Raw genomic sequence first — 14,220 nt, 5'->3', positions numbered from 1 at the left:
GACTTATTCCCCTTAAACCTAGGTTTTGATCTTGAATTGAATTACATAGTATTGACTTAATTGGTTTTGTTAGTGTGTGAATTACTATCCTGTGTTTTTATAATGCTAATTATGAGTATATTATGATATATTGTAATACAATTATTCTAGTTCTTGAGTAATTTACCTAGGTTGTTAAGTAGATTTTGAACTTGATCTAAGTCTCTAATTCTAGGCTATGAACTAGTGATAAATTGTTGTATAATGATTCAATCGATTTGTTATTCTGTTATATTCTATTTTGTGATAGTATTTTACCCATTGTTGGGTTAAACTAGAGGGTTGATGGTAAGACCTTGATGATGGCATTGTGAAGGGACTTGAGTAAGTCTTGTGATCTCTATTATTTACTTCAATTGTGATTACTTGTGATTTAGTGATAACGTTTTATTGAAGTATACCTTAAATTAAGATTGATAGGGCTTGTATGATATTGAATTGAAACATGTTGAACTATGGATTGTGAGTTTAGGTTGATCCAAGGAAAATCAAGGAAAGTCTACGACGTCTTCTCGAGCCTAATATGAGTGTCTAACGTTTGTGTCACCGTTTTAAGGTAAAAATTAATTAACATAAGTCATTTAGTAATTTCAAGAATCAAAAAGTGAAGGAACGTTCATATCATTTGAAAACTAGTTCAAGAAGTGCTAGAGTGTCTTAGACTATTTGCTTATGTCTTAGGAGTCGGAAGATGATGAATTTTGGTAGAAGGTTGTCTAAAATGTATTAGAGTTATTTTATAGTCGAAACGTCCCAGTACGACTCCCCAAGGACGATCCAAGACCATTGAGGAGAACCCTTTAAATTTTATAAAAAGTTGCAAAAATGTAGTGTCCACATACGAGTGTAAACGATGGATCATGGGCCAATCGATGGGGCATAGATGGTCAAATATCATAATACATGGGAGATATGGTTTTACAAGTCTCTCACCAAAATGACGGACCAACAGGACGGTTGGTCCGTTGGCCGTCATTTGACAAACAGACCGTAGACAATGTCTCGTCAGTGGAGTCCACTATTTCGCTGCACATTTTAAGGTAAGATAATCTAATTAATTAGGTGATTATTTAAATTATTTAGGTATTAAGGGAGGTCAAATTGATTTCAAAAGTATGAAATTCAAGTGGGTATTCTTCCAATACGAAACTAATCTTGTGAATTGGTTTTTTATGATTTTTTTTGTATATTATGAGTATATTAACATGTTTTATAGAAAAATTATTTTACTTCTTGAGGTATTGGTGTCAATTTTAGAAGATGACATATTCCTCTTAACATAGGTTGTGATATTGAATGGAATTGTTAAGTGTTAACTTAATTGATACGGTTAGTGTGAATTACTACCGTATGTTGTTATTATGCTTATTATTACTATATTGTGATATTGTGTAATAAAATTATGCTATTTCTTGAGTAATTAGCTAGATTTTGAAGTAGACTATGTACTTGATCTAACTCAATAAATCTACACTATGAACTAATGATGAATTGTTGTATAATGATTCAATTATCCTTGTTCGTTTGTTTTTTACTAATGTGCGATGGTATTTAACACAAGTTATAGTTAAATTAGAGGGTTGATGGTATGACCTTTATGATATCAATGTGAAGGAGATTATGTCTTGTGATAGATATTGTTTACTAAAATTGTGATTACTTGTGATTTATTGATGATGTTTTATTGAAGTATATCTCATATTAAGATTGATAGAGAAGGTATGATGTTTATTGAAATGTCTTGTAATACGAATAGTAATTTTTTTTCTAAGATGTAAATATTATAAAGATGGTGATAAGGAGATATAGTTTGGGACGCTCTTTATGCTACATGAATTATAAAGAGCGTCCCAAACTATATCTCATACTTCTTGAACTATGTTTCCCCCCATAATAATACTAGCCAGTTGATCCACCTAGATGCTATGTTCATGTTTTGGTACTACCTTGGAAAGTTCTCCGCCTTTCTTTCAGTGTATGGTTCCATGACACCGTATTCCACATTATCTCATGTAGTCTATGTCGGTTAAGGAAATATGTTCCCAAACGGTAAAATGAACTAAAGCGATGAACTCTAACTAGGATGATCTAAGAGTTTTAGATTAATCTAGGTGTGGGTATTAGACTCTACCTAAACATTGCACAAGTTATCCTTTAGGGAAGTCTTAGGATGATGTTCATATATATCTATATGCTTATAATTATTCATGATATGTATAGGATGATCTTGCATTTATGACAATATATGATGGTTGGTTTCACTTATGAATGTGTATGGTCTCCATTGCTAAAGTATTATGATACGTTTTATTACTGATATGCTACGTGAACTTGGATATTGGTCATGGTCCTTGTTGAGTTTACTTGATTGAGTATGGTTATGGGGCTTTGCTTAGTCATTGCAATACAGGACATAATGAAGATTCATGAGTAATATTCTTTCTTTGGTTATGTTGTAATGAACTATTATTGATGTTTGTTGCTGTTATAAGTTGATTATAGAGTTGTATTGATTTTATGTTCTAGTATGTTTGTATGCTTGATTGGATTTGCTAGACATAGTATCATAAACATGATATTGACTTGATGAATATGCATTAATTACTTGTATTGGTTGTTGATTCTGCGTAAGGCTTTCAAAATAAAATAACATGTTTTAATGAAATGTCTCTTTCTAGCTAATTATATGATGTGTGTGCATATGGTCTCTTATTTACTACAAGTGGTGTACTAACCCCATTTTGTCCCTTTACCATAACAATTTAGGTTCTGTCGTTAAAGGGCTTTTGAGACGACTTTGAAGGAAGATTTTGAATTCTTACCCATCCTAGTTTGGTAGGTCCTCATTTCAAAGAGCAATGCCACTTAAGCTTTTGATGATGTTCTAGTTATAAGGCTTCTGGTTCTTTCCTTTTCATATAAATACTGAAGATTGTATAGCCTATATGTGGATTTATTAGATTGATATATGGGATATTCCCAATTGATATACTGTTATTTTGGATGGTTATTATATGAGACATTCATTTAAGATTGTGTTAAGTATATTATATATCTATGTGCAATAAACGTAGACAAAGGGTTTATGTATACACGATATGCGTATATTATGTGTATGCGAGATATCTATGTAAACATTAAGATATAAATTGATTTTTTTAATTTCCCACATTTTGACATATGAATGCAAAGATTTATGCTAAGAGGCTAATCTTTGTCGTCAAAGAGGATGACGATGCTGGTTACTTCTATGAGGTGCTCCCCGAATGTGACAGTTTCTAGGATGCTTGATCATGATAACTTTGTAATGGTAGTTTCATGATATATTAGGATGGTGGTTCTAATGATACCTTTGGATTGAGTAGTGAAGCTCTCCTACGAACACCTTAAAGTAGAATTAGTAGAGTGCCTTCATGATAGCTTGACTTGGTTAGGCCTAAACAATTTTCTTACAACTTTAGTGGAAAGGCTAATATTCTTTTAATGTTAGCTTGACTTGAAAGCTAGGTATATTTCATGATAGATTGTCTTTCATTCAAGGTGCATTACATGAATTACCTTCGGATTAGTTTCTCATGATAGCTTAGGGTTGAGGATTCATTCTCCCCTATGATTAGGTTATATCTGCATGATTGGTTACATAATGGTAAGGATGGGTGTTTCCTTTCTTAGTTAGCTTTGATTAGGTTGGTATAAAGAATTATTTAATGTGAATGGTAGTATGGGATGCCATTCATACATGGCACAAGTATGACTTGAAGCTACCTATAAAATGCCCCTACATGATGTATGCTTAGCTTGGATAGTTACTATGGCTGGTTCCATGACATGATTGACTTAAGATGATATTTACTTTTCAATATGAAGTAAGTCTATAAGAGTCTGTTAAACTGAAATAAAAGGTAATAGGGTGACTTCAAGACATGCTTAGTGAGTGAAGTATAATGGGATACTTCACATAAATTCAACAATTGTGCTTTTAGGTTGCATAGCAACATAGTGCTCATATGTTATGATGAACGTAAGGTATTAAGTAATATAGTTGATCATGATGAAGAATTACCAAAGAGATGTACTTTTCTTTGGTAGTGGTATAGGATGCTACCTTAGCCTTGCACAATTATACTTGGAGGTGGCTTTTGAAGTAGTTCATTTGAATAAGAAGGATAATGAGTTGTGTATGAACTTTTATATGCTTTAAGATGCTTTATTATGCTTATGATGTTCATGATATGTTTTATGCCTTTATTTCTAATGATTATGTTGATTGTTGACAAACTCTTTGAGATATTTTATGTTTGGTATGATATCTTTCATACTTGGTACATTTATTACTAACACATATTATTCCGACATTGTAATCCAATGTATGGTCTTGAGGAATTTAGTTTCTTTCAAGGTTAGTTTTTCCAAGGATTTTAAGAAGTGAAGATTGGTGAGTCCCCATAACATCCAAGGACACCACCGTATGAAGTCTTTTGTGTTCTTTTCTAGGTTAGACCTTTATGGGTTGTGACGCAATACTATTGTACACTTGATGTCATAGATTGTTTTTGATACATGTGTTAAAAGTTTTTTGAAATAATTTCATATTATATTTTGGAAGAAAAGTTTTAATTCTGCATTTCTTTTCGTATTAATTTGTGATGTATCATGGTTTCACGGTACATTTAATACTTTTTTCCTTAAGTTTAATGTGTGTGTAATGCCTTTTTGTATTATTTTTAATGTATTTTTCTCTTTGTGTGTAGAAAAATCTGTCCAGGATGAAAACGTGGAAAAATTGTGCGAAAATTACAGAAGTGACAACCTACAGAGCGATCCACAGTCTATTGACCCCTCAACGGTACGTACATGGCCACCATCATATGAAAGAAATGATTCAGAAGGAAGATCAAGGAGTTCTTTTATGTGTGGGGCTACATAGGCTCTCAACGGACCATCACCTCTACGGTGGATTGTCCTGCACCTACGTCATCGTTAAAAGAAAGTAGTTCTAGTACCTGACTTGAAAAGATACTACGTATGGGGAAACGGAAGCCATGGATGGATCGTCATGCTCTCAAAAGACAGTTATCATTGTACGTCGATAGTAAGAGCGAGTTGGAGAAGAAAGCAGCTGAAAAATAAGCTAAGTGTGGAACGACAGGGGGGCCTCGATGGTCCGTCATGTCCTCATTTATACGTCGGTTTGGTGGTCAACTCAGACGCGTTTTTGGGCTGATTTTACTCAAATAGATTTCCTTTTTATATTAGTACCTCTTTAGTATAAATATGGATAAAAGCCTAGTTTTTGAGGTTAGAACGTTGGTTATTTTCCTAATATTAATATTGGTTTTTGAATATTGGGTTTTTAGAAAATACTTCATTTTTTCGGAATCGTTTATTGCATTATTATCTCGAATTCCAGTGATTTTCTTGATTTTCTTCAATCTCATAATAGTAAGTACATGAATTTTTGTCTAATCAATATGAAATGTGTAATTATTAACGTAGGTTACTAAATCCATAACTAGGTTTGTGGGAACCATGGGTAAATAACAAGGTATAAACTAGCTAAAATAACAAATCTAGAATATTGTCATGTATGTATTGATAATTCTTTCGTTCAGAAGTATTTTTTAATGAGTAAACATGTTAGAACTCAGCTTTTTAGTAATTTCTTGACCTAGGAGGTAGATAATAAGAAAAAACTTATCAACGTATATTTAGTATACACTATCTAATAGGCTAGTGTCGATTGGTGCGAAGTAAAAACTAATCAATACATTGATTATGCTGCTTAATATAAGGAAAAGGTAAGGTTTAGTAAAGCATAAACACGTAGTCAGACCAAGGTGCGGAGTGAAATTCCCTAGTAGTCGTAACAAGGAAATGGGGATACATAACTTTCCACTTTACGTGTAAGATACTAGGAAACAATTGTTATAGCTAGAATTACTGTGTTACGAACCTATGTTGACCATTTGTACCCTAGTTACTGTCATCACTTTATAAATCTCAAATATTCATACTTTCTACTTGTTTACTTAGAAATATTTAGTTCTTTTTGTTATTTAAAACCCCCATTTTAATACCTATTTTGGAAAGGACTTGATTAAATAGAAGTAATTGTCGGATAAATTTCATTCTAAATCATTTTCCTCGTGGTATTGAACCCAACCTCAGAGTTAGGTTCTTTACTTAATTTTTTCATTTACTTGTCTTTTCGAAATGTAAATTTGAGGGTATCAAAGTTTTGCGCCACTGCTGGGGAAAGTGGCTTTTAGATTAACTTTAAACACATTACCTAAGTTTCATCAACAATATCCTAATTTTACTTTTTCCCTTTTTTTTAATCTTTGAGGTCTAGCTTTAGTGTATTCCAAGTACACGGAGTCAAGTAGACCCAATACTTCCACTTGATCCAAAATTAAATCGCACTCTTTGTAGAACGAATATTCAAAACAATCCTGCTTATAACGATGATGATATCAATCCTAAATTTCTACTGTGGGTTGAATCTTATAATCGAGTGGTTGTTCATAACCCTTGCGTTGATAATACGACAAGGCAACCTGCCACCCCACTCCCCCAAGAGTACTATAGGGAAATGTTAACAGCGCTGACTCTGATAGGCCCGTTGTCCTACCTCCTCTACAATAGGGTCATGGTAACTAGTAATCTGATGTAAATGCTCACAGATAAAGGTTTGTAATCTGGACCATCTTTTGAGGACTTAAATTTTCACATTGCCAGAGTGAGGTTTGTGTGTAAAAGTTGTGTTGAGAGGCCTGATTTGAACAATTGATGGATGTGTTCTTACCACATAACTACCTAGTGTCTAAGAGGTTAAACCACAAAGATAGGGTGAACAACTATGTGGTATTACTGGAAGAATCAAGCATTAGTTCTTGTTAATGGTTCACCTTATTCTTGATAAGTGTCCCCAATCACCGCATCGCTGATAAGTCATTGAAAGAGTACTTATATCGGGGACAAGATGATAATAATAAAGTAGTACTTGATGCGATATTGGGTGGTTCTTATTGGGAGTGTCCTTTTGCTTATATTGTTAAGAAATTGTTCAAATGAGAACTAAGCTTAGGTTGGTAGTGAAACACGACACTGGGGTGTAGAAAAGGTAAATGCAATGAACTACTTGTCTATACCACCACCGCAAACTGATGAGTATTACTATGAAGAGGATTCTTATGCAATAAATGAGTAGATGGGGGGTTTCTGACCAAACACCAAAGGAACCCACCAAGATAATTGGCGCCAACGTCAAGTAAATAAAGGTCAGAACTATGGTAATTACAATCGAGAGGGTAATTATTTTTGAGATGGGAATTACAACTACGATAACAACTTCAACCTGGTTAACAATGGTAATAGAAATGATAGGATTTGGCCCTATGTTCCACCTAAAAATCGTGAAGTTTCTCCTAGGTATGGTGGAGGTATTATTGCGCAACTTGAGGATATGTTGCAGAAAAAGATGATGAGATTTGATGCTAGTGATGAGCACACTAAAGAGTTGAGGAGTTACATCCACATGTGATCTCGATCAAGCATCTTGAGTTGCAAATTGCCCAATTGTCTTTGACTATGAACCCACGCAAACCGGATCTTCTTCATAGCAATACTTTCCAAAATCCAAAAAATGATGGACATTGTATGGCAGACACAACTCGAGGTAGTAAGAAGACCATTGAGCCACCGATGCCGTCTAGTCAAAGAAATGTGGTAAGAAGCGATGATGAGGTAGAGGTTAATGGTCACTTAGGATACGGAATGGGGAAAGAAGCTGAGGTGCCCAAAAAGGTGACCCCCATGTCTAGACCACCACCTCCATTCCCACTGAGGTTAGTGAAAAAGACCGATGATGGAAAATACTGGCGGTTTATCACTATTCTCAAAAAGCTTTCCATCAATGTCCCTTTGATATAATCTCTTGAACTAATGACCGATTATGTCAAGGTCATGAAATATATGGTAACTATGAAAAAATCGGTATGTTTTGAGGATGATGATAGAATGCAGCATTTTAGAGTTATTGCTACAAGGTCTCTAGTGCAAAAAAATAAGATTTGGGTGACTTCACTATTCCATTCTCAATAGGGTTATTACACATTGAAAAAGAAGTATGTGATCTTAGGGCAAGCATAAATCTCATGCCTCTCTCTATTTATAAAAAGTTGGGTTTGGTGACCCAAAGCCCATTGTGTTGCGCCTACTGATGGTCATTCCTTGCTACTTATTGATCCTTTGTTTATATGGATAAAAGGAAAATGAAATTTTGATTTAATAATGAAAAAGTGAGTTTCAACATTTGTAGGTCCATAAGTCAGAGTGATGAGAATTGAAGAGAGTCTTGTTGTAGAAGCACTAGTGGCAGTGATCATGAATTATGATAGTGATTGCATTGAAGAGTATGGGTCATTGGTCGCAGCACTTGATCGAGATGATGTTTGGTTTAAACCAAAGAAGTTGAAGTTATATATGAAGCTTTACGAGTCTCCACCCGCAAAACCATCTATGGATAAGGATCAAAAAGTAGAACTTAAGGTGTTCTACAACCTCATAGAAGGTATGTATATTTGAATGTGCATCAAGTTTAGAGTTTGGTGGAGGTGTTAAAAAGATTCAAAATACATATTAGGTGGACTATTGCAAATATTATTTGGATCCCTCTCTGGATTTGTTCACATAAAATCCAAATCATGCCCGATCATAAGCCAAGTATTAGACAATAGAGATGTATAAATAAACCTATGCAAGAAGTGGTGAAGAAGAAAATTATTTTGTGGTTGGATGTTGGAGTGGTATATCCGTGCCGATAGTATTTGGGTATGCGATGTTTAGTGTGTACCTAAGAATGGGGGAATGACTGTGGTCCCCAATGAGAAAAATGAGTTTGTTTCGATGAGACAGGTGAGTAGATGGAGGGTGTGTATGGATTACCAAAAATTAAATGCATTGACAAAGAAGTACTATTTTCCTATTCCCTTCATGGATCATATGTTGGATAGACTTGCAGGAAAGGGGTAGAACTGTTATCTTGAGGGTTATTAAGCTTATAATAAGATTTCTATTGCACCGGAAGATCAAGAGAAAACCAATTTTACTTGTCCTTGTGGAACCTTCACGTTCAAGAAAATGTCATTTGAGTTATGTAACGAACAGTCTATGTTTCTGAGATGTATGATGTCGATATTCTCTGATATGGTGGAGGAAACTATTGAGCTATTTATGGATGAATTTTCAGTGGTGGTGACTCCTTTGAGAGGTGTTTGAGTCATTTGTCCGAGGTTCTTCAGAGGTGTGAAGATTGCTGCCTTGTACTAAATTTGGAAAAATATCACTTTATGGTAAAGGAAGGTATTGTATTGGGTCATCGCATTTAAGAGAAGGTAATAGAGGTTGATCAAGGTAAAGTTGAGGTGTTAGAGATACTTCCTCCACCAATCTCTGTAGAAGGTGTGAGAAGTTTTCTTGGGCATGCAGGCTTTTACCGGAGGTTCATCAAGGATCTTTCAAAGATTACACATCCTTTCTGCAAGTTTCTTGAGAGAGAGTGTAAGTTTTATTTTGATGAACCCTATCTTAATTCATTTTGTTAGTTAAAGGAAAAGTTGGTGTCTGCACCTATCATCATTTCTCTTGATTGGAGAAAGCAATTTGAGGTGATGTTTGATGCTAGTTGGGTTGCTCTTGGATAGGAATTGGAACAAAGAAGGTATAAAATCCTTCATCTCATTTACTATTCTAGTAAAGCCCTTAATTAATCCCAAAAGAACTACACCGTGACTAAAAAGATCTCCTTGAAGTAGTCATTGCTTTCGAGAAATTTTGCTCCTATTTGCTTGGCACGAGGGTTATAGTGCATACTTATCATTCTTATTTGAGATTTTTTATGTCAAAGAAGGACGTGAAACTGAGGTTGATTTGTTGGGTATTACTATTGCAAGAATTTGATTTTGAGGTTAAAGACAAAAAAGGGACTGAAAATCAAGTTGCTGGTTACTTTTCTCGATTAGAAGATGAAACAATTATAGGGTTAGGTGAAAAGGCTAAAGTTGATGATACATTCCGTAATAAGCATGTATTGGCTGTCTCCCAAGACATTATTCCATGATTCGCAGATTATGTTTATTATTTGGCTAGAGATATCGTCCCACCGGACTTGTCTTTTCATCAAACAAAAAGTTCATGCATGATGTGAAAAATTTATTTTGGGATGAGAAATACTTATATAGGAGTTGTGCCAATGGGCTTATTCGGCATTGTGTGCCGGAAGTTGAGATGTTTAGTGGTTTGGAGGCATGGCATTCTTCGCTTATAGTTGGGTAATAAACTGGTATCTGTACTGCTCACAAGATCTTGCAATGTGTCTACTATTGGAAAACCATCCACGAAGATTCTCATGAGTTCTCCAAGGCATGTGATAGATGCCAAAGAGATGATGACATTTCAAGAAAGGAAGAGCTCCCTATAAATCCCATTCTTGTGATGGAATTGTTTGATGCTTGGGGCAATGACTTTAGGAGACCTTTTGTAAGTTCTCATGGGATGAATTACATTCTTGTTGTAATTGATTATGTGTCAAAATGGGTAGAAGCTATCGCACTTGCAAATAATCAAAGGAAGAGTGTCAGTGCATTCTTGAAAAAAAACATATTTTCTATATTTGGCACCCCAAGGGTTGGCATCAGTGATGGGGGATCCCACTTATGCAAAAATCTTTTTAAGTGATTATTGGAAAAATATGGGGTTTCCCATAATGTGTCCACTCCTTACCATCCTCAAACTAGTGGGGAAGTTGAGGTGTCAAAGATAGATATTAAGAAGATTTTGGAAAATAGGGTGAATACTAGTAGAATTGATTGTTTAAGGAGGCTTGATGAGACTCTTTGGGCCTACCGTACAGCATACAAGATTCCCATATGTATGTCCCCATACCAACTTGTATAGGTGGATACTTTTCAATTACTGGTTGAATTAGAGTATAAAAACATGTGTGAAATGAAGAAGTTACAACTGGATTCGAATGAGGCTGAGTAACAGAGGTTAAAAATTTTGAATGAGCTTGATGAATTACGCTTGAAGTCTTATGAACGTTCAACCCTATACAAAGCAAAGATGGCAAACTATCATGAAAAAAAATATTGACAAGCGTGATTTTTCCAGTAGGGATTTGGTGCTTTGGTTAAATTCTAGGTTGCGCTTGTTTCTAGGAAAACTCAATTCCAAATGGCCTGGTCCCTATTTGATCACCCAACTATTCCCTCATGGTGCGGTTGAGTTGGAGAACAAGGAGGGTGTAAGTTCAAGGTGAACGGGCAGCGAATGTAAATCTATCTAGGGCATGCTGAAATGGCGAATAAAGTGATCGAGGCATACCATCTTGATGAAGTTTGAGTAATCGAGAGTCATCTGTCATGTCGCGAAGTTAAATCTAAGCGCTGATTGGTAGGAAACCCAATACATATCCTCTAGACAACTATTGTCTTTTCATGATTTTGTAGAAAATGCATGTTAAAACTAGGAAAATTCATGCCCAATGAATGATGGGATGTTGGGTAACTATTTGGGAAACTTAGGTTTATAAGGATACTTCTAATTAGAATGATAGGGGAACCAAATTAGATGCAACACTCTTTCAATGAAGGACAGTACGAGACCCCGCCGACGGAGAGTCGGTCCCTTGACGAAATATCGTAGGGGCCCGTCAACCCCAACTTCCCTTGTTTACTGTAAGTGTCCCTCCATGGACCACTTTGACGGACCGTCGTCCCTTCGACGGTCCGTCCTGCACAACTGTCAATGGTGTCAAAACCATTGCTTTTGATTTTCTTTAAAACTAATTTAATTGTCCGTCGATGGACCCTTATGACAGACTGTCATCCTTTCGATAGTCCATCCTGCACAACCGTCGACAATGTCAGAAACTTTGTTTTTGACATTTAAATAACTTATTTGAAGTATCCCCCGATAGAACCCCATGATAGACCTTCATTCCCTCAACGGTTCATCCTTCTCAAACGTAGACTCTATCAGAACCTTTGTTTCTGATTTGCAAAAAATTAATTCTTCTTTGTCCTTCAACGCACCATAATCCCTTCGATTGACCATCAATTAGTCAGTCAGGCAGTGATGCACTTCTTCACTGCCATTCCATTTTGTGTTTTACTCACGTGTTTGACATTTTTTAATGTGTTAGAGGCTTTTCGTGTTACTAATATTTTCTTTTTGTAGGTACATATTCCACCCAAGAAAGACGGTGTATACTCGAGAGGGCATTCTAAGTCTGTCACTCCATAGAACCGGATATCATGGGATCAGTTGATGAGCGTGACCTAGAGTACGTGCAACCAGGAACCCTCACTCCTACCCATGCCACTACCACATAGGTTGCGCCCGACAGAGTCGCTGCTTCCCTGTATAAAGAGGAGTGCGTACTGACCGGCACACCTTCTGAGTCGGCTACACATTTTGAGAGAACGTCTGGCTCTAAGGAATATTTTGGGTCAGCAGAGGCTTCTACTTCTCCTAATGCCAATGCTCCAGCCACTTCAGTCAAGTCTACCTCGTCAGATGAGGCTGATAATGTTGATTCTACTCCAGCACCACAGACTGACGTCCCCGTTCTGGTCTCTGATCAACCCAACCGGTTGGGATCGTGTAGTATTGATGGTTGTTATGGTTGCGGGGTTCATGGTGGACTTCGCATGGCTGTTGCAGGCGGTGTTGCATGAGAGGGCCTTTAAGGACACTACTACTTACCCCTTCCCATGCATGGTTATTGATTTGTGCAGGTGTATAAGAGTGCCCTTGTAAAACATTAATGTGATCAAGAACTCACCCGATATAGTGGATATTAGCCTTATTCGGGATGAAGCAAATGAGTTGGTTCCCCACAGAGGGCCTCGTCCAGAGGTGCAGTCTCTCGGTGAAAACCAAGCAGTCATGGTAGAGAAAGCCCAAGCGTCTAATTCGTCTACATCATAGCATAACGATACAACCCCGGTTGAGTATAGTGTAAGCACTGCTCCGAGCTCCTACCGCTCGACTCCTTCTGCTCCAATGGTCTCAGTTTCTAGGGTCAATAAATTTGATGCCCAAATGGAAACACTTCTGCATCACATCCAGCCTTCGATGAAGAGGTCCATTGCAGTGGTGGACGAGCGGATAGAGAGGATGATGTCCCATTATACGGAGCGGAACATAATCGAGGTCAACAAGTGTTTAAATGCATTTGAGTTGCGGGTTCTCGCTCGGCCAACCCCTATAGTGGATTTGACGACTCTCCAGGCTGTTGTGGTTGCCCTGCTCTCCAGCATTTTTGTGCCACCACCTCCCCAACAAGATTGTTCCAAGAGGCACCAGGTTAGAGATGAGGTTGATTATCGAGCACAAAATAAGAGTGCAGTGATTGTGAGGCCGCGAGGAGAGCCTGGATGATTGATGAGGAGACGCGCCAATTAAGGGTTCTAGATCTTTTTGTTTGTAGCGTCTAGCTCCAGAAAAAGTTGAGGTTTTTACGAGCACTACTGATGGTGCTGTTTTTGTTGAGGACACAACTATTGGTGTCCCTACTATAGAGGGAGCGGGTTTTGAGAAACCAGACCCGTCATCATGTTGACCGTCGGTTCTTTGCGCCACAGGTTTGCTTCACCTATCACCCTATTTTATATACTTTAATGAATTAGGGACAATTGCATGTCTTTTTGTTGGGGGTGGGGTAAATGGAAAGAGAGTGAGAGGGTGAAGTCTGAGTAGCCTAACTCACGATCCTCTCTTGGGGTTTTTCTTGCAACTGTTCCTTAACCCCAACAGACTCATTATTTTATTGTTGAACAAGCATGTTGGTATCACATGTACATAGTATGGAAATGGAAACTTAAGAATGAGGGATAAACAAAATGATATCCTGATTTAAAGAAAATGCTGCATGACTAGGCACAGTAACTAATGAATGTGTGACTATAAGCATGTAATCGAGATGCACTACGGCATGACCCTAAATATAAAACTCAAGCTAGGTGTCTGATAATCTTGTAGAGTAATGAGATGTCAAGTGAGTGTGAGGAAAAATTGAATAGTCCACCATTGTTAATGAGATAGAACTTGCCTAGTTAGCCCTGCTAAAAGTAACTTTTGGTAGACAACTAGGAGAGGATCATAACAACTTGTTCA

The sequence above is a fragment of the Solanum lycopersicum genome, chromosome 4 (genome assembly GCF_036512215.1).
Source record: "Solanum lycopersicum chromosome 4, SLM_r2.1".
Taxonomy (NCBI): domain Eukaryota; kingdom Viridiplantae; phylum Streptophyta; class Magnoliopsida; order Solanales; family Solanaceae; genus Solanum; species Solanum lycopersicum.
Note: the sequence above shows the minus strand (reverse complement) of the source record.